The sequence below is a fragment of the Diceros bicornis genome, unplaced genomic scaffold, assembly GCF_020826845.1.
Source record: "Diceros bicornis minor isolate mBicDic1 unplaced genomic scaffold, mDicBic1.mat.cur scaffold_240_ctg1, whole genome shotgun sequence".
NCBI lineage: Eukaryota > Metazoa > Chordata > Mammalia > Perissodactyla > Rhinocerotidae > Diceros > Diceros bicornis.
In genome coordinates this window covers 76524-98261 of record NW_026691120.1, presented here as the reverse complement: position 1 = coordinate 98261, position 21738 = coordinate 76524, and positions in this window count along the sequence as shown.

The following is a 21738-nucleotide window of genomic DNA, read 5'->3' as shown; positions in this document are numbered from 1 at the left end:
CATTCAGATGTAGATTGGAAAAACAAACATTGTATTAGGGAAACCTTAAATGGCCTTTATTTTTTTGTCATCAACAAATGGTTTTGTAATTAGGTTCTAATCTATCTTATAAAGTTGAAGGGTAAAGCATTGGTGTAGGAAAATGGTAAGGCAATCTAGAAATTCATTATTTTAGCAATTACATAAATCTTAAACACTACAAGGGTTTAAATGAAGAGATATAATGTTAGAAATACAGGCCTGGTTCAGAGTCTCAGGACAGCTGTCTACAACAGATGTCGTCTTCTTCTTATCCTGATTTGGAGATATTCGTCTTGGTCTGTCGAAGTTGGGTGTCAGAGACTGGAGTTGAAGTCCATTCAGGTGGAGAAGCCTTTTTTAAATGAGAAGTGTGAATTCATGAGTTTACGCCTTTTAATTTTGCAGCACATGGATTGGTTAAAAGCACCTGATATGGTCCTTTTCAACGGGGCTGCAAAGAGTCCTTTATCAGGTGTCTTTTCCAATAAACAAAATCTCCAGGTTGTAATCCATGATCCTTAAGGTCTTCGTCTCCTGGGACCTTACTGCGAAAAGAATTAGCTACCAATTTCTCATTTCTCTTAAGAGCCTCAATGAGACATTAACAATAAGTAAAGTTGGTTCCTACATTTCTTCATCAAATTGCATAGGTCGTCCAGTTATTATTTCAAAAGGAGACAGTCGATGATTACCAAAGGATGTAGATCTAAGACTGAGGAGCACTAGTGGAAGAGCTTTTGGCCATGAGAGATTAAATGCTTCTGAAAGCTTTGCCAACTGAATTTTGATCGAGCTATTAGTTCTTTCCACCGATCCTGAGGATTGGGGATGGTAAGCGAAGTGGAAATTCTGCATTATTGGCCAAATATTACAAATAGATTTAATTATTTGTCCAGTGAAATGAGTTTCCTGGTCACTATGTAACTCGGTAGGAATTCCCCAAGCAGGAATTATTCTCTCTAATAGTAATTTACCTACTGTTAGAGCCGTTGCTCTTCTGCAAGGAAGGGCCTCAACCCAATGTGAGAACACACAGATTATTACCAAGATATATTTATATCCTTGAGATGGTGGCATTTAGACAAAGTTCAATTGCCCTCAAAGGGTCCCTTAGGAAGGGGAAAGTGGCCTTATGACCCATGAAGTGGTTTCCCTGGATTATACTTTGGGCATATAACACAACGAGTATAAGTTTTATGGGTCACTGTGGGAAAAAGTTTCCAATAGTATTGTTTTCCCCATAAAATCACCTGTTCAGTTGCCCAGTGGGTTAGTTGGTGTATATGCTGGAGCAGGGGCAATTGTGCTCCAATAAGTATCATGGGTTTCCTATTGGGCCCAAACCACATCTGTGAGAGGGTGTCAAAAATTCCCCCTTTTGACTGCCATATGTGTTTTTCTTCTTCCATGGCCACTACTTGGACCTGTAGAAGGAAGTCTTTTACTGGGTTAGCAGAGTTAATAGGAAGCAGCAGGCATTCTCGAGGCTGGGTAGGGCGAGCCTTCAAGGCTGCTTGTTTAGCAGCTGCATCAGCAAGCTGGTTTCCTTTAGCTTCCAAAATATCAAATTTTGGATGCCCTGGCATTTTAATAATCGCTAGTTATTTCGGTAGCTGTATAGAATATAATAATTCTGCAACCTGTTTCCCCTGCTTTATAAGCTGATCCGAAGATGTTAATAACCCTCGTTGTTTCCACAGCATTCCAAAGTCATGTGTTGCTCGGAAAGGATAACGACCATCAGCGTCGATATTTGCTACCTGATCTCTGGCCAATTGACAAGCTCAAGTTAAAGCAATTAACTCGGCTTGCTGTGCTGACTTTATCTCTGCTAAGTAAAAACTCTCGATTACATCTACTGAGGACGTTACTGCATATCCAGCTCGATAACATCCTTGTTCATCCTTTGAGTAAGATCCACCTGTAAACCAAATTAGATCAGCATTATCAATGGGAGTTTCTTGCAAATCATTCCTAGGTGTAAGTAGGTAATTGGTTAATAAAGGTAGTCGTGGCCATCTTCTTCTTGTGATGCTAGAAGTAAAGTTGCAGGGGTAAGATTATTACATAGGGCTAAGGTAATATTAGGAGCACAGAGCAACAGAACTTCATAGGAGGCTAGTCGGCTGACAGAGTAATGCTGAGTGTGATGAGAATTTAGGAGAGATTTGACTGAGTGAGGAACATAGATAGTCAAAGGAGACCCCATCAGCATTTCTTCACTGGTCTTGTATAAGAGCGCTGCTACTGAAATGGCTCTCATACAAGGTGGAAGCCCTTTTGCCACTGAGTCTAACTGTTGACTATAATAACCTGTAGGTCGATGTCGACCTTCATGCTTTTGAGTTAAGATACCTAAGGGATTTCCTTTATCTTCATGTATGAAGAGGAAAAATGGCAAGCTGTAATTAGGATGTCCTAAGGCTGGTGCTTGGGCCAAAAGAGACTTTAAGGTAGTTGCTGCCTTCTCTCCTTCTGGTGTCCATTCAATGAAATCAGGCTGGTCAGACTTTAGTAATGTATATAAGGACTGGGCAATAAGTGAAAAGTTAGGCATCCAGTTCCTGCAATATCCAGTTAGTCCTAGGAATCCTCTTAACTGTTTCTTTGTCTTAGGGAGAGAAAAAACCAGGATTCCTTTAATCATTTCAGAATCAATCAACAGTCCATCCTTAGATATCAAGTATCCTAGATATTTTACAACAGGCAGGTAAAAATGTAATTTGTCCTTGGACAATTTATGCCCCTTAGATGCTAGCTGTTGCAACAGATAAATTGTGTCCTTCTGAGAATCCAACTTAGTGTTTGAACGCAAGAGAAATCATCCACATATTGAATTAAAGTGGAGTCATTAGGGAATTCTATATTCACTAAGTCAGCCTTGAGTATCTGGGAAAAATATGTGGGCATCTCAGTATAGCCCTGTGGCATCGCTGTCCAGGTATTCTGGCGATCTTCCCACGTCAAGGCAAAAAGATATTGACTATTCTTTTCCACGGGAATGCTGAAGAAGGCACTACCCAAATCAGTGACTGAGAAATAGCAGCTGTTAGTTGGAATGGCCGAGAGCAAAGTGTGTGGGTTAGGAACCACAGGATGTCGGGGAATCACGATGTTCTTTATAGGTCTCGGATCTTGAACAAATCTCCAGCATTTCCCATTCGGCTTTTTTACAGGCAAGATAGGTGTATTACAGGGACTAGTACAAGGAATTATAAGTCTCTTTTCAAGAAATTCCTGAATGATAGGGCTTATCCCATTTAATGCCTCTGGTCTAAGTGGATGTTGCCGAATGTTAGATAGAGGCTTAGAGTTGTCAAAGTCACCTTAATAGGAGTGGCTGATTTAATTTTCCCAATATCTGAAGAGGATGATGACCATAATTCTCTAGGCACTTGTAATAACATGTCATCAGTTTTCTCTTCTATTTGAGTCATTGATTTCACAATCATCAACCTTTCAGCAATTCCAGTCTGGCCAGCATCCTGATTTTCTGAATCTAGAAACATTTCACCCTTTTGTGAAAGGACGTTGTATGCTTCTAGAAGATCTCGTCCAATCAAATGAATTGGAGCACATTTAACCAGGAGAAACACATTTTTTCCTGTGATGGTTCTTAATTGAAAAATTACTGGTTCTGATTTAAAAACCTGCATTGGAAAATTCGAAACCCTTACCATTTGAACTGTCTGTTTACTCCAAGGGAGAGGGCAATGAATAAGGGTAGGGTTGAGGACAGAGAAGGTAGCCATGGTATCTACAAGGACCTTTAAAGTTTCCCCTCCAATAGTTATCTCAATTTCCCCTACGGCATTTGTGAGGAGGAGGGGAAATGCCCTCTCATAATCTTCGGAGCAGCCCTATTCTTGTTTATCGTTGTCACCCCCTAAATCCCATTTGAGTTTATGGCAGTCTTGTTTGAAACGACCAGGCTTTTTGCAATAGTAACAGAAATGGTGATTTCATTTCTGGTTAGATTTTTTTTTTAATTTTTTGTTTATTGCGGTAACATTGGTTTATGACATTGTAAAAATTTCAGGTGTACATCATTGTACTTCTATTTCTGCATAGATTCCATCATGTTCGCCACCAAAATACTAATTACAACCCATCACCACACACATGTACCGAATTATCCCTTTCACCCTCCTCCCTCCCACCTTCCCCTCTGGTAACCACCAATTCAATCTCTGTCCCTATATGGTTTTTTATTGTTGTTATTATCTACTACTTAATGAAGGAAATCATATGGTATTTGACCTTCTCCCTCTGACTTATTTCACTTTGCATTATACCCTCAAGGATACCCTTTGTTGGGCCACGAAGCTGTTGTAGCTGTATACTCATAACCTTAGAGGCCTTTTTTTTTCTGGAAGGTTTTAGATAGTTTATCTGTAATAGTGACAAGAACACTAGTGTGCATTAAAGTCCAATGAGTTCATGTCTCTTAACTAACATTGCTAATTCCTCATCTAATCCTTCTAAGGAAATTGAATTGAAAATTGAATCATTTTAATGATCCTCAAAACATTCAGGAGCCATCCCAGAGTGCTGTTTGAAGGTTTTCTCAAGCCTTTCAAAATAATCAAAGATAGATTCCTCGGGTCTATGCTTACATTGATGGACTTTAGCCCAATCTATCTTCCTGGGAAAAACTACTGGAATGGCTTTGTGTAAGTTTTGAGTGATATCCCTACACTATTTAAGGTCATGAGGCTCATGCCTATGGAAATCCTCCAGGGGGTTTCTCCAATCTGCCTCTTTTATCCATTCATTTGCTTTGTTCTCAGACACCAGCAAATGCACAAGCTGATATAAATCTGAATATCCTGTGCATATGTTCTAACAATAAAATCAAATTCTTGCGCAAACCCTAAAGGATCTTGCAAAGGGTCTGGGAAATCCTTCGTCAAGTTCTTATATTCACTTCTAATCCAAGGAGTATACACAAGAGCAGGCTCACCTCACCCAGTAACAGGTTTCTGCTTAAAGGCAGCCACTACAACTTTAGGACTTTCAGTATCTGTTCCCTGAGAGTTACTCCTTGTTTTCTTTAGGGGTGGAGGAGGAGGGGAAGGTTAAGGAGGACGAGGAGGTGAAGGAGGAGGAGGAGGAGAGGGAGGAGGAGGAGGTGAGGGAGGAGAAGGTGAAGTGGATAGGTCAGGGCATGGAAGGTCAGAAAGGAAAGGATACACAGGTGCTGAGGGAGAAGGAGATGAGCTCTGAGGTGCTGAAAGCGGAGGCAGTGGAGGGGGTAGAGGAGGTGAGGGGGGTGGACAGCTTCTGACTTCTCTCTCTTTAATTCAGAAATGGTCTCAGTCAGTTTATGGTTAGTCTCCTGTAAAGAAGTCATTTTATCATTATTATTCTTTGAAGCCTCTAAATGCCAATCATAATAAGCTTCTTATTCTTTTGTTTTGGTTTTATTGCAGGCTTTTTCAACCTGTGTGTGTAAATACAGTAGTTTTCAGAAGTCAAACGTTCCCAAATTTGGCCATTTACGACCTAAGTCATCCTTAGTTATCCTTTCCCATTTAGTTAAATACTTGCAAGGATTGTTTCCGTATGCAGTATACGTGAAACCAGCGGGAGTCCCCGTGGGGGCTTGTCCATCTGGAAGCCAGCAGGCTTTTGGAGCATGGTTTCCCATTTTTAGTTCTGTTTTTTTGTTTATTTTTTTATAAAGACTGAACAACTTCTAGGAACTGTGTAGTGGGTCACAAGTGTGCTTCTTTGAGTGTTATTCCCTAAAGGAATGTCGTAATCACTCTCTTACCTGTCTCGATTTCTCCCGTTGGCAGTCTAGGACCACCGAGGGGGTTCGGAGTGCGGGTAATAAACACTCATGTGCCAGTCCCCGGACGAAGCTATAATTAATTAATGTGAATGATAATGGAACGCCCTATAGGACCACTATACGTCGTGAGGTTCACCTCTGACACTCCTACTGAGGATTTTCTGTCACCTGTAAAACGCCTTTTCAGCCGGGAGGAGCCATGTCTCTTTTCTTCATAGTTGAACAAGTTCAGACTCTCATTTCTTTATCAAGCAGTTTTGTTCATACCTTATAAACATAATTCTTTCCAATTTTAAAGCCAAATTAAAAGGACAACCAACTCAGTTTACTCCAAGCTTCCCCTAAGGTCCCTTGGTCTAGGAAATTCCCCCTAGGTTTTTCTCCACCTAGGAAACGTACCGGTACCCTTCAAAGCCTCTAGTCTCAAGACCTTAAAACAGCACAAATAAACTCCTGGACCATCAACTTATTTTTTTTTTTATTATTTGGTTTTTTGTGAGGAAGATCAGCCCTGAGCTAACTTCTGATGCTAATCTTCTTCTTTTTGCTGAAGAAGATTGGCCTTGGATTAACATCTGTGCCCATCTTCCTCTACTTTATATGGGATGCTACCACAGCATGGTTTGACAAACGGTGTGTCGGTGTGCACCAGGATCCAAACCTGTCACCCCGGGGCCGCCACAGTGGAGCGTGCGCACTTAACCGTTGTGCCACAGGGGTGGCACCTCTCTTTATTTCTAAAGCTGAAATGTCTAAATCATTCTCTGGGCTAGTTGGAGTTTCCATAAAATGAAAATGTACATTCCAGAAAAATCCTTAAATTTCCAGAATAATCCTTAATATATTATGGTAAATACCTTTGCAAAATGTCACTGATTTTCAATGTCTGTGCCTCCACAAGGGTATCCTTGCATTGTCTCCCCTCCAACCACCTCTCACTTTGCCCCTCCCCAGGCTGATGGGCTCAAAGTGTTTACTGAGCAGTAAGAATGATCAGAGTCTGAAGGAGACTTCAAGGATGACTCAGCCATGTTTTCTGACCCCAACCATCACTCTCCATCTCTCCTTTAACTTCTATTTTTCTTATTCTGGTTTTTATTTTAGTTGTTTACTTGTCTTGTGAATTGTTGTTTAGTGGTTTATAATTATCATGTAAATTCATATTACTTTTCACCTTAGAGTTTTTCATAGTCCTTTGATGTCTCTAATACCGTCCAATGCAATTCAAGTGGCTTCTTGTTTTTATGTCTCAATCATTATTCCTTCAGAATTATGTTCATGCAACACTTTTAATCTGACCAATGTTGCTTTACTCTTTAAACTTTTCTATGCCAAGACTCACGTGAGAATTCCCTCAAGCACCATCAGGAGGAGGAAGTCAAGATGGCAGCACAGGCAGACTCTGAACTCACCTCCTCCCACAGACACAGCCAATTTACAACTACTCGTGGAAAAATTACCGCTGAGACAGAACTGAAAACTGGATAAGAGGAACTCCTGCAACAACGGACAATCCTAACTGAGGTAGAAGAGGAAGAAACTCCCTTCTGGAGAGGAAAAATGTCACCTTCCCAAGCTGCAGCACCTCACGGCCGCCCAGGAGTTGCCCAAAGGTAGGCAGCCCTCCCTGGAGCAGCGGGGCCCTGAGCCAGGGAGCCCTCCCGCTGTGGGCATGTTGTGGACCCAGCACAATCGAGATGAGTGGCAAAATAACTGACTTTGTCTGTTACTAAAACATTAGGGAGTACCACCAGAAAAGCTGGTTCACAAACAAATTAGAAACCGTCTCTTAAAGGGCCCATGCACAAACTCACCCGTTTCAGAAAGCAACCTAAAATCACCAGAAAGAAAGGTGTACAATGTTTTGGTGAAAAGAGACTCACCTAATAGGCCCTGTGTGCATCTCGGTGAGAGGTGAGACCTCTCCAGGTACTGGGACATTGGTGGCGAATATTGTTGTGGCCTGGTGTGGGCGTGCTGACATAGACGCCATTGGAGTTCTCCCTGAGGTCTGCTAGCCCAGGGTCTGTCCCACCCGCTAGAGCACCAATTTAATCCAGCTCAGCCAGGGTGGGCAGCCCTCCCTAGAGACTGGCCCCACCCAACAACAAGCCCTCAGGCAACTTGTGGGCCTGCATAGATTGGTGACTGTATTCTCTGCAGCCTGGCAACTGAGACAACTTCATTGGGGCAGGGCGTGCACAAGGAGCAGGTGGAGTGTGTGGGGTGGTAGTGGAGTGTGTGGGGTTCCCGCCATGGAGAGACTGGGTCCACTTCAGGAGGTTAGGGCATGCACACGGGGCAGGACTGTGTTGACAGTGTATGTGGACCTGTGGGCGGCAAGGCTTGTCAGCTGCAGAAGACTTGTGCTTCTCAAAGACCCACAGAGGGTGTTTGCCACACCTTCCAAAGCCTGAAACAATTGGGTGCTCCCATGCCTGAGGCCAGCCCCACTCAGCTGTAATCCTCAGAGAGCTGACAAGAGACCTAAAGGCTGTAGGCTTATAGCAATTGTAAGGCCCTGAGCCTAACAACCTGCCACGCTGGGCGCCTACTCACTTAAAAGAAATACTGCAACACAAATGTGGTGTTAGAACTTGCAGCCAACTGTGCTGGGGCTCCCCACACCTGATAAATAGACTGAAGGGCCCACAACAACTACAAGCAGCTGAGCATTACAACAGCTGGCAAGGAGCATAACACGGCCTCTCTGGGCACCTACAGGGAGAGCAAACTGGCCACAACAGAAGGACACGCATAGCCCACATAATGGTCACCCCTGGAACATTGAGAACTTAGGGAAGCACACTGCAGGCCTCCTAAGCCATCACTTACATCAGGTCACCTATCCAAAGCAGGAGACATAGCTGACGTACGTAATATGTAGACACAAGCACAGGGAAAGAGGCAAAATGAGGAGGCAAAGGAATACATTCCAAGTAAGGGAACAGGACAAAACCCCAGAAAAGGAACTAAGTGAAAGGAAATGAGCAACATACCTGACAGAGAGTTCAAACAAAGAGTGTTAAGGATGCTCACTGATCTGGGGAGAATAGATGATCTCAGTGAGAATGCCAACTAAGTAATGGAAGATATAAAAAGAACCAATCAGAAATGAAGAATACAATACTGGAAATGAAAAAAATCACTAGAGGGACTCAAAAGCAGAGTAGAGAATACAGAAGAACGGATCTGTGAGATGGATGAAAAACTAGAAGACATTACCCAAGCTGAAGAGGTAAAAGAGAAAAGAGTTAAAAAGAGTGAGGACAGTCTAAGGGACCACTGGGATATCATAAAGCACACTAACATCTGTGTGATAGGTGTCTTGGAAGGAGAAGAGCGAGAAAAATGGGCAGAGAATCTATTTCAAGAAATAATAGATGAAAACTTCCCTAACCTAAGGGACAAAACAGACATCCAAGTACAGGAAGCACAGAAAGCTCCAAACAAGATAAACCCAAAGAGGCCCACACCAAGACACATTATAATCAAAATGTCCAGAATTAAAGATAAAGAGAGAGTTCTAAAAGCTGCAAGAGAAAGACAAGTTACATACAAAGGAAACCCCATAAGGCTATCAGCTGAATTCTCAGCAGAAACCTTACAGGCTAGAAGAGAATGGTATGATATTTAAAGTGCTAAAAAGGAAAAAATTTACAGCCAAAAATACCCTACCCAGCAAGGTTATCATTCAAAATGGAAGGAGAGATAAAAAATTTCCCTGACAAGCAAAAATTAAAGGAGTTTATCACCAAGAAACCAGTGCTACATGAAAAGTTAAAGGGACTGATTTAAGCGGAAAAGAGAAGAAAACAAATAGGAAAAATTATTTATTTCCATCATAAGAGGGTAATGGATACAAATGCAGAAAAACAGGTTAGATATGATATCAAAAACATAAAAGGAGGGAGGAGGGAAGTTAAAGAATAGAGCTTTCAGACAGAGGTCAAACTAAAGAGACCATCAATTCTGTATAAAAGAAGAAAGGAACAGAGAACGACTACTAAAACACTGAGAAAAAAATTTAAAAAATGGCAGTAAGTACATACTTATCGATAGCTACTCTAAACGTCAATGGACTAAATGCTCCAATTAAAAGGCATAGGGTGGCTGACTGGATAAAAAAACAAGACCCATATATATGCTGCATACAAAAGACACACTTCAGACCTAAAGACACTCACAAACTGAAAGTGAAGGGATGGAAAAAGATATTCCATGCAAATTGGCAATGAAAAGAAAGCTGGGGTAGCAGTACTCATATCAGAAAAAATAGACTTTAAAACAAAAACTGTAAAAAGAGACAAAGAAGGGCATTACATAATGATCAAGGGAACAATCCAACAAGAGGATATAACACTTGTAAATATCTATGCTCCCAATGTAAGTGCACCTAAATACATAAAGCAATTATTAACAGACATAAAGGGAGAAATAGACAGTAACACAATAATTGTAGGGGACTTTAACACTCCACTTGCACCAACGGATAGATCATCCAAACAGAAGATCAATAAGGAAACATTGGCCTTAATGATACACTAGAACAGATGGACCTAGTAGATATATACAGAGCATTCCATCCAAAAACAGAAGAATACACGTTCTTTTCAAATGCACATGGAACATTCTCCAGGATTGATCACATATTAGGCCACAAAACAAGTCTCCATAAATTTAAGAAGATTGAAATAATACCAAGCATCTTTTCTGACCACAACGGTATGAAACTAGAAATCAACTATAGGAAGAAACTCAGAAAAGCCACAAATACGTGGAGATTAAACAAAATGCTACTGAACAACGACTGGGTCAACGAAGAAATCAAAGAAGAAATCAAAAAATACCTGGAGACAAATGAAAATCAAAATATGACATACCAGAATTTATGGTATACAGTAAAAGCGGTTCTGAGAGGGATGTTTATAGCAATACAGGCCTATCTCAACAAACAAGAAAAATCTCAAATAAACAATCTAACAATGCACCTAAAGGAACTGGAAAAAGAAGAACAAACACAGCCCAAAATCAGTAGAAGAAAGGAAATAATAAAAATCAGAGCAGAAATAAATGAAGTAGAGACCAAAAAAAAAAATAGAAAACATTAATAAAACCAAGAGTTGGTTCTTTGAAAAGATAAACAAACTTGACAAATCTTTAGCTAGACTCACCAAGAAAAAAGGAGAGAAGGCACAAATAAGTAAAATCAGAATTGAAAGAGGAGAAATTACAAAAGACACCTCAGAAAACCAAAGATTATAAGAGAATACTATGAAAAGCTATATGCCAACCAATTCGACAATCTGGAAGAAATGGATAAATTCTTAGAATCACACAACCTTCCAAAACTGAATCAAGAAGAAGTAGAGAATTTGAATAGACCTATCACCAGTAAGGAGATCGAGACAGTAATCACAAACCTCCCCAAAAATAAAAGTCCAGGACCAGATGGTTTCCCTGGTGAATTCTACCAAACATTTAAAGAAGACTTAATACCTATCCTTCTCAAACTCTTCCAAAAATTTGATGGAGGGGGGAAGCTCCCTAACTTATTCTACAAAGCCGACATTACCCTGATACCAAAACCAGACGAGGATAACACAAAAAAAAAGAAAATTACAGGCCAATACCACTGATGAACATCGATGCAAAAATCCTCAACAAAATACTAGCAAATCGCGTACAACAATACGTTAAAAATATTATACACCATCATCAAGTGGGATTTATTCCAGGTATGCAGGGATGGTTTAACATTTGCAAATCAATCAATGTAATATACCATATTAATAAAATGAAGAATAAAAATCACATGATCATCTCAATAGATGCATAGAAAGCATTTGACAAGATACAGCATCTATTTATGATAAAAACTTTGAATAAAATGGGTATAGAAGGAAAGTACCTCAACATAATAATGACCATATATGACAAACCCACAGCTAATATCATCCTCAATGGTGAAAAACTGAAAGCTATCCCTCTAAGAACAGGAACCAGACAAGGATGCCCACTCTCACCACTCTTATTTAACATAATACTGGAAGTCCTAGCCAGAGCAATCAGGCAAGAGAAAGAAATAAAAGGGATCCAAATTGGAAAGAAAGAAGTGAAACTGTCACTACTTGCAGATGACATGATTTTGTATATAGAAAACCCTAAAGAATCCACCAGAAAACTTTTAGAAGTAATAAACAAATATGATAAAGTTGCAGGATACAACATCAACCTAAAATAATCAGTTGCATTTCTATACACTAACAACGAAGTAGCAGAAAGGGAAATTAAGAATACAACCCCAGGGCTGGCCTGGTGGCGCAAGTGGTTAAGTGCAGGCACTCCGCTGCGGCAGCCCGGAGTTCGCCGGTTCAGATCCTGGGTGTGCAACGACGCACCACTTGTAAAGCCATGCTGTGGCGGCATCCCATATAAAGTGGAGCAAGAAGGGCACAGATGTTAGCCTAGGCCCAGTTTTCCTCAGCAAAAAAAAAAAAAATGGGGGAGGATTGGCAGATGTTAGCACAGGGCTGATCTCCTCAAAAAAAAAAAAAAGAATACAACTCCATTTACAATTGCAACAAAAAGAATAGAATACCTAAGAATAAACTTAACAAAAGAGGTGAAAGAGCTATACACGGAAAACTATAAAACATTGCTGAAAGAAATTGAAGAAGACACAAAGAAATGGAAAGATATTCCGTCCTCTTGGATTGGAAGAATTAACATAGTTAAGATGTCCATACTTCCTAAAGCTATCTATAGATTCAATGCAATCCTTATCTAAGTTTCAACAACATTTTTCACAGAAATAGAACAAAGAGTCCTAAAATTTATATGGAACAACAAAAGATCCCAAATAGCTAAAGGAATCATGAGAAAAAAGAACAAAGCTGGAGGTATCACACTCCCTGATTTCAAAATATATTACAAAGCTATAGCAACCAAAACAGCACGGTACTGGCACAAAAACAGACACACAGATCAATGGAATAGAATCGAAATCCCGGAAATAAACCCACACATCTATGGACAGCTAATGTTTGACAAAGGAGCCAAGAACATACAATGGAGAAAAGAAAGTCTCTTCAGCAAATGGTGTTGGGAAAACTGGATAGCCATGTGCAAAAAAATGAATGTAGACCCTTACCGTACACCATACACAAAAATTAACTCCAAATGGATTAAAGACTTGAATGTAAGACCTGAAACTGTGAAACTTCTGGAAGAAAACATAGGCAGCACACTCTTTGACATCGGTCTTAGCAACATCTTTTCAAACACCACGTCTGACTGGGCAAGAGAAACAATAGAAAAAATAAACAAATGGGACTACATCAAACTAAAAATCTTCTGCACAGCAAAGGAAACCATCAACAAAACGAAAAGACACTCTAACAATTGGGAGAATATATTTGCAAACCATACTACTGATAAGGGCTTAATCTCCAAAATATATAAAGAACTCATGCATCTCAACAACAAAAAAACTACCAACCCAATTAAAAATGGGCAAAGACCTGAACAGACATTTCTCCAAAGAAGATATACAGATGGCCAAAAGACACATGAAAAGATGTTCAAAATCATTAACTATCAGGGAAATGCAAATTAAAACTACAATGAGATATCGCCTCACGCCCGTCAGAATGGCTATAATTAACAAGACACGAAACAACATGTGTTTGAGAGGATGTGGAGAAAAGGGATGTCTCATACACTGTTGGTGGGAGTGCAAACTGGTGCAGCCACTATGGTGAACATGATGTAATCTATGCAGAAATCGAAGTATAATGATGTATACCTGAAATTTATACAATGTTATAAACCAATGTTACTGCAATAAACAAAACATTTAAAAAAAAAAAGGCACCATGCTACGTGACCCTACATTCCTCACATCTGTTTCCTTGATTTGTTCCTAAATAAAGATGTTTCTTTTGTGTGTGTGTGAAGAAGATCAGCTCTGAGCTAACATCCATGCTGATCCTCCTCTTTTTCTTTGCTGAGGAAGACCAGCTCTGAGTTAACATCTATTGCCAATCCTCCTCCTTTTTTTTCTCCACAGCTCCACTAGATAGCTGTATGTCATAGTTGCACATACTTCTAGGTACTATATGTGGGATGCACCCTCAGCATGGCCAGAGAAGCAGTATGTCAGTGCACGCCCGAGATCTGAACTCAGGCTGCCAGTAGCGCCACACACACACTTAACTGCTAAGCCACGAGGCCGGCCAAAGATGTTTCTGAAACGAATAATAAATTGTACCAAGTGGTCATTGTATAAAAAGCACTATCACAGATACCTTAAAGAGAACAAATGCAAAAGAATATTCAATTCCTCAGATAGGTTTGCAATCAAATGAGGCATTGAGGGGACCGGGGGCACTGATCAGAGCAGGATCCTAAGAGAAGAGTTTTAAGTCAATTTCAAATGAGGTTAAAACTGGAATGAGATAGTATTTTACCAGTTATCCAAAATCATAAGCATTTTTCTGACCTTTGAGAGTTTATTTGCATATAAAATGTACGTGTGGGGTAAGAGAGTGCTGATATTGTTTAATTTCTTTTTATTATTCAGCACTTTGTAATAGATCTGGCTATTCACAATTAATAAATATCATAATGTGGAGAGACCCAACTTTCAACTGCCTGATATTATCAATTCTTACACAAAGTTAGAGTTTTAAAGATCAAATTTCATTCTAGTTACCTTTCAACTAGTCCATTTATATCAGAAAGATGCTGAGTTTTAGGAAAATACTTCAAAACACAAATTTCATATGTAATTTCAAAAGCAAAAATTTAGTTTAAAAACTGGGTGGTAACCCATTTTGCTACCATATATTAATCTTTAACATGGGAACAAACATTTTTTGAGAATATAATTGATATTTGCCTATTTGTATATTGTAGAATGTTAAAGGATTTACAGTTTTAATAATATTTCAAATACCAGAGAATAAAAAAGAGAATTGTTTCAGATTTAGGAAATAGTTTTTTAGACATAGATTTTAGACATAGATTTTCACAACACATTACTTGAAAACAAAATAATCAGTTAGTGAGGTATAAGCCATGTGGTTTTATTTTAAACTTGCTAATTCCATAGGAGCATCAATAAAAGCCCTCCAGGAGTAGCTGACACTCTTTCCCTCCATATGAGCACCAGCTGCGTTTGCTTTAAGCATCAGACTCTCGGGCAACACCATAGCCCTCAACTCCGTTTAGTTGAGAAAAGGTTTTATGTGTCATGTGTTTTTTCTAGGGGTATGGAGCTGCCAGCCTTATTAACTACACAGAGAGAGTAAGAGACAGAACACATTCAGTAAACTCTAGTGTGCTCAGGTGAGATGGTAAGTGCCTGAACTCACATCCGAAGAAGAACTTAGAGGATGCTTTCTGACTCTGCTTCATGCCTGCCTAAGCAGTCCTGGACATCCCCGTTACAGCCACGGAATAACACAGGCAGCCTTGATGGACCAGAATTCCTCCTATGTCCATCATTTGTACAGAACAAACTGGCTTAAGACCTCTCATTTCCTGCTGCAGTGGTAATTTACAGAGATATAGAACTGCCATCTAGTGACTAGGAAGAAAACAGCAAGGTGCTTTACATGGAAAATGAAATTGTAAGTTTTTAAAAAAAGAACAGTGAAGCACTAAAGTTGGTAAAGTTGACACAAAGTTGACAGAATGTGACACACGAAAGTTATAGTAAGACTAGAAAATGTGTAGGTGAAGTAATCAGCTGTTCTCTATGCCTCTAAAATATGACTTGACATTTGACTCATAAATAGTATAATTTAAATATAATAGAATAACTTTGGAAATAAATTTCTCATCTCATCTCATCCACTGCTGTTGGCAGGAGCCAGTATTAAATAGCCAGATGGTGAGTACCCATGTTGAAACACCATTTTTATCACAGTGGAGAGAATATGAGGCATAAAACCCAACAGACTGATGTTCAGATCTTCCCTTTTACCCTTGATCAATTTTGTAAACATGGTCATTTTAACTTTTTTTTTTGTGAGGAAGATCAGCCCTGTGCTAACATCTGCCAATCTACATACTTTTTTGCTGAGGGAGACTGACCCTGGACTAACATCCGTGCCCATCTGCCTCCACTTTATACTGGACGCCACCACAGCATGGCTTGCCAAGCGGTGCATTGGCACAGGCCCAGGATCAGAACCGGTGAACCCCGGGCTGATGCAGCGGAATGCGCGCACTTAACTCCTTGTCCCACCAGGCAGGCGCCTAAACATGGTTTTCTTTATCAGTTAAATATGAATTATAATAGTTACTTTAAAGGATTACTGTAAGAATTGCATGAGGTAATACAGTAAAGGAACCGGTGTAGAGTGACAGTTAATTCTCCTGCCCTGTCTCTCTTCTATGAAACATACACAAATCATCTGAGAATAGAACTCGTCTATACAATAAACTTATGACAAAGAGTCAATGGCTCCTGAAGTAAGGGCTACCATTGTTGAGGGCTTAACCTCAACTGCTTCCAAACACTGTTAACTCTCAATTAATTTTATGTGTTTTTGGTCTTCCAGACACTTCACTGGCTACAAGGAAAGGAGAAGGTGTGAAATTTAAATTGATCTATTTCACCCTTGAATGGCCTAGCTGTAACATCAGGTTTTCTTCTTATTACTATATATTTTACCATGGTTCACAGCCCGAGAAAAATAGAAAATCATTATAATTTTACACACATGAATATATATTTTGACTATTACAGCTGGAATCTTAATATATAGAGCAATGTTGTACATGTTTTGTCCTTGTTGATAGTACAGAATACTTTTGTCAAGGTTTTCTTTGGCATTATCATATTTAATGAAAAACTCAGTAATATATGCTCTGGAGATAAGGATTTAGAAAAATCTAAGATACTATCCTAGTCATGCCTCAAAACAAATGCTATAAAAATAATGAGAGGATATTTTGAAGGCACTATTTTTCTTAATTATTTCCAACTTTATGTCCCTTTACCTCTTTTTTTTTTTTTATTATTTTTTTTTTTTTTGTGAGGAGATCAGCCCTGTGCTAACATCCGCCAATCGTCCTCTTTTTTTTTTTGCTGAGGAAGACGGCCCTGGGCTAACATCTGTGCCCATCTTCCTCCACTTTATATGGGACGCCGCCACAGCATGGCTTGCCAAGCAGTGCAACGGTGCGCGCCCGGGATCCGAACCAGCGAACCCCGGGCCGCCGCAGCGGAGCGCGCGCACTTAACCGCTTGCGCCACCGGGCCGGCCCCCCCTTTACCTCTTTTTAATCATTCTGCATCTTATTCGCTATTGGCTAATTAACTCACAGTAATTAAATAATCCTCAGCTGAGTCCACCATGCCTCTTCAAGTGCCCCAGGCTGATGTCGGTCTCATCTCTGACAAAAAGAAGGTGGGAAAACCTGTTTTGTGACAGTATTATTAAGGATATCTTTACTCTTACAATAATAGCTATATTTTTGAAAGGCACCAGTGGATTATAAAATCAAGTGCTCGACCAATGTTGTATCCTCATTTTCCCACCAGGGGGAGCACAACTTTCATGTGCAATGCAGGGCTGCTGCTTTATTGTTTTTTCCTTTCAAGATATTACTTGTAAAACATGTCGACGTAAATAATCTATAATCAATCTATAAATCAAAATTGGGGTGAGTTTATTATGAGCCAACTTTTGAGGACCATGGCCCAGGGCCTTTTTTCCCTAAAGAAGGAAGGACACCAAAGATGTGGAGTGTACAGAGCGGTTATATACCATCAAAGAGCATGTATCACATCAGATTGCAATGTCCCTTTCACAATAGCCACAAGATCTCCCTGCCAGATTGCCCTGCCAGAATAGCTATTGATGGACACAGTGGGGAGGGTGTGACTGGTGTCAGGTCTGTTGTCTGGACCTGGGTGATCACAGGATCAGTGCAGCAGTCAAATCCCAGCCTAGGGAGAAATGCTTATCCTTAAGGAAATGCCAAGGAGGTGGAAGTTGCATCCTTATCTTAAGGGAATTTATTCGTCTCTTTGGGACATGGCAAAGCAGATACACGATGCAGATGACAAGCCCTTCTGGAAAAACAAACACAGGTCGAATTAGTTTTACCCCAAACGGCTTCCTCATATGCTCCAATATATCCTATTGCTTCCCATTTATTTGTCGTTTTCTCCTTTTTGATCTATAATCTTTTGATAAAAAGCATTGATGATCAAAATATTGTCTTTCGGCCCCAGAGTGGTTGCTGCCTGCCCTGGGTCCCTCATGTCCCTCGGTGCCAGGCTTTTGTCTCATTTATTTGTCCCGTTGTCCACCTTGGGGGGAATTAATTGGATATAGTGGACAAGAAAAGAGGTATATATACATACTAATAGAGGAAGCATTTCATGGGTTTTGGATTAATTTTAGGTTGTTGCACAAACATTGCATATGTGCTTTTTATGACTCCTTGTATTTATGCTCTTCACAATTATAGAACAAGTACAGTAACAATGATAATAATTTAACATCTTTGAAAAGATTAGTTTAAAATGAGTTCTTAGGCCTAGTCCTTATCAAAAAGGAAGTTTGTTCAAGGTTATAAGATTAATCGGCCACCTCAGCTTTCATTACTCCAGCTTACATGACAGTCTCACAGCACTGAGTAAAGAAAACAGCAATTAGTTTAAATATTATGATTATACAAGAATTCCAAGAAGTAATAGAAATAGGAATTTCAGTCCAGATCGAAAAAGGGAACCAATACCAGAAGGGAGCAAACCAAAAAACTCAAGACTGAACGCAGGATCGCTTATGGCATTCACCTGCTTTTTCATGTGCTTTAGCAGAGATGACACATTGGAAGACTCGTCAGGTATGAAAACACAGCATTCAGTTTGAATGATTGTACGTGTACCACCTTGGGATGTACTTAAAATATCTAAGGCCATTCTATTTTGAAAGACAGTCTTTTTATTAAAGACAACTTAGTGTTTAATAAGGCAATTCCTGCTTGACTGTCATTAAGGGATTCTGTATGTGATGTGACATCATTTAGCCCTAAAAAAGGAACAAATATAGCTAGCTGCTCGGTGGTGATACCAGGGGAACACTGAATGAGCCCATCTGGCCTTAAGCAGAGGAATGTTGGCAGCAGTTGTCACTGTGAATCTTTCCCTGCATTTGAGGGAATATCGGGTGCAGTGTTTTAGCCATCAAGCCAGTAGTCAAAGGCCAGAGATTTGTTCTATATAACCATTAAGTTATATTAGGAGCCTCCTGATAAATGCCTGGACTTTAAGACCAGTGTGTTCCAAATCAATCACTTTCCTTAAGTATGATAGTATTCTGAAAATCTTAACTGTAACAATTTGTCGGGGGAAGAGGGAGAATCTCCCTCTGCCATTTTCCTTAAGGTTCTTATGGCTGGTCAAATAATTAACAAGACAGGTTAGCAGGAGAAAATAATAACAAGTTTAATAACAGGTATACATGGGAGAAACTCAGAAATGAACAACTGGTCCCACTGTCTAAGCTGCTTGCTTAAGTATTGCAGCTAAAGACGAGGAGCGTGTTGTGGGTGGGTGGTGGCCTGGGACTTCAGAGGGCAGGAAGACAATTCTTTTCAGGGTCATCTATAGATAATGTGGTCAGGGAGAGACAGAGTTTTTGATAAAAGAGGCTTGGTACCTTTCCTATTGTAACATCTATCCTATATTACCTTTACAGCCATCATGATAACAACTCTTTCTTGAAACAGATCTTTTGTTTTAAATTCTTTAGGCAGTTTGGGAGGGGAAACTCAAATATTCTCCCTGAGCACTCTGAGTCCTTATTGTCTTCAGCTTGAAATAATCCGCATACCAGAGTGGTGCCTCCTGAGGTAGCTTGCCCTGAGCACCATCAAATTATAAAATAGGTATACAGTTTAAGCATAACAAAGGTTTAAATGAGTGGATTTAAGGTTGAGAATACAGGCCTGGTCCGGAGTCTTGGGGCAGCTGTCTACAACTGATGTTATCTTGTTCTCATCATAGTGTGTAGATATTTGGTCTCTTCCTATAAGGAGGAAGATACTAAACTTATTAGGCTTACTCAGTATGTTAAACTACATGGGAAGCATTCTCAGACAAGTGATGATAAACCTGCTTAAGTGGTATTTTGTGGGTAAATGTTATTGATATAGGCGTTTTAAAATAGTATAACATTACTGAAATTCTGATCTGTCCTGTTTGTCAGTCATAATTCTGGTTATTATTTTAAAGTGTTGTATGTCACAAAATTAACCAAATTTCTTTGTCAATTGCCATTTTGAGGTCTTGTTTACAGACTTATTTCTTTGCTCTAATGCTTTTGCAAAATGTTTCAACTTCAGAAAAATTCATGGAAAGGACTCTGACAGTTACACTGGAGTACAGGCTTCTGATAAACTTGCTGATCATAAAACTGAACTGGATAAGAAATTACAGAAATCTGATGGAGAAACTGATGACTTCATGAAGCCGCTAACAAAAAGATTGGGATCAAAAATGGATTACACAGGACTGAATGAACTGATAAGGATGATTATAATTTTTATGATTTTTCATTTGAAGAATTGCTGAATTTTTAATGTTTTCTTTTTTCAGATTTAAGGAAAACTTTTTCTCTTTTGTCCTGAGCTAGCTATAACTTACAGAAATTTGGTAAATGATAGTTTTGTAAGCAATGTTAAAATATTGCTCTTTTTCTCTCTACCTGATCCCTCCAGAATTTAAAAACTCTTAGTAAGTAAGTATTGTTGTTTTCATGGCAATATAGTTATTTGCATAAGTTCAATAAGAATCTGTTCTCCTTATAACAGGACACAATTGGAAACACTGGTTATATTACCAAAGTTGTGACTGGAACATCATTTTTGCGATATAGCCATAAAGTTTTGAGAAATGAAGATTGGACTTTATGGAATAAAGCCATGTGGAAATATTGGCCTGGTGCCTTATGTTCAATGTTCCAAGCAGCATTTACTGGATAAGTAAACAATGTCAGTTATCTAGAAGGTACAAGGAACCTCGAAATATTTTGGGGGAACCTCAGAAGAGAGGAATTCACCCAAATCTGTAGGTATTGCAGGCGAAGTCTGATGACAAAATCCTTGGCTTGGTTTTCCTGGCCTCGAGAGGCCTTTAAAGTTCAATCTGAGATTCCTTATAAAAAGTTCCAACAAAGCAGATTTAAAAGAGCTTATATGATCAATTGCTATTATTGATGTACTTATGTAAATAATTGGGTCAACTTTATTGGAACTAGACTTATTTTACAAACTAGTTAGTCTAAATTTGGCTATCTTTGATAAAAATGAGGGTGATTTTAGAGAGAAAAATTATATTTCAGTAAAAACTATAGTGTATATTTGCGGATATTAGATTCAAGTTTTGTTAATTGTCTTTTGAGGTTTTTCTTTTCTATCTGTTGACTGGACTGGATCCTGATTTCTTCTAGTCTCCTAAAATATCTGGATACAGATCTCCAAAATAATGTTTTTCATTTTTTCCATCATTTTCATTTGGAATCACTGAGAATTAAACCTGCCTTTTTTCCTGAAGCCTTACAAACTGAAGCCAATGGACTTGATATAAACTTGAGAGATGACCTGACGACATCATCAGAGACATTTTAAACTACTAAAGATGCTTTGATGCTGACATCTAAAAATTTTCTTAACTGGCTGTCCTGTAAACTCAGAAACTGCTTTACAACTTGCTCCAAACATTAACCTTATTTTTCTTTTGTTTACACAGAAATGCTTCTATTAAATACTTGATTACTTGCTTCCACATTATAGGTGTAAGCTTGAGAACCCACCTGCATCAGCACCTTCTAAAATGAATTTAATTGAACTGATCTATTATCAGGACTAAGAAATATGTTCAGTGAGATGAAACA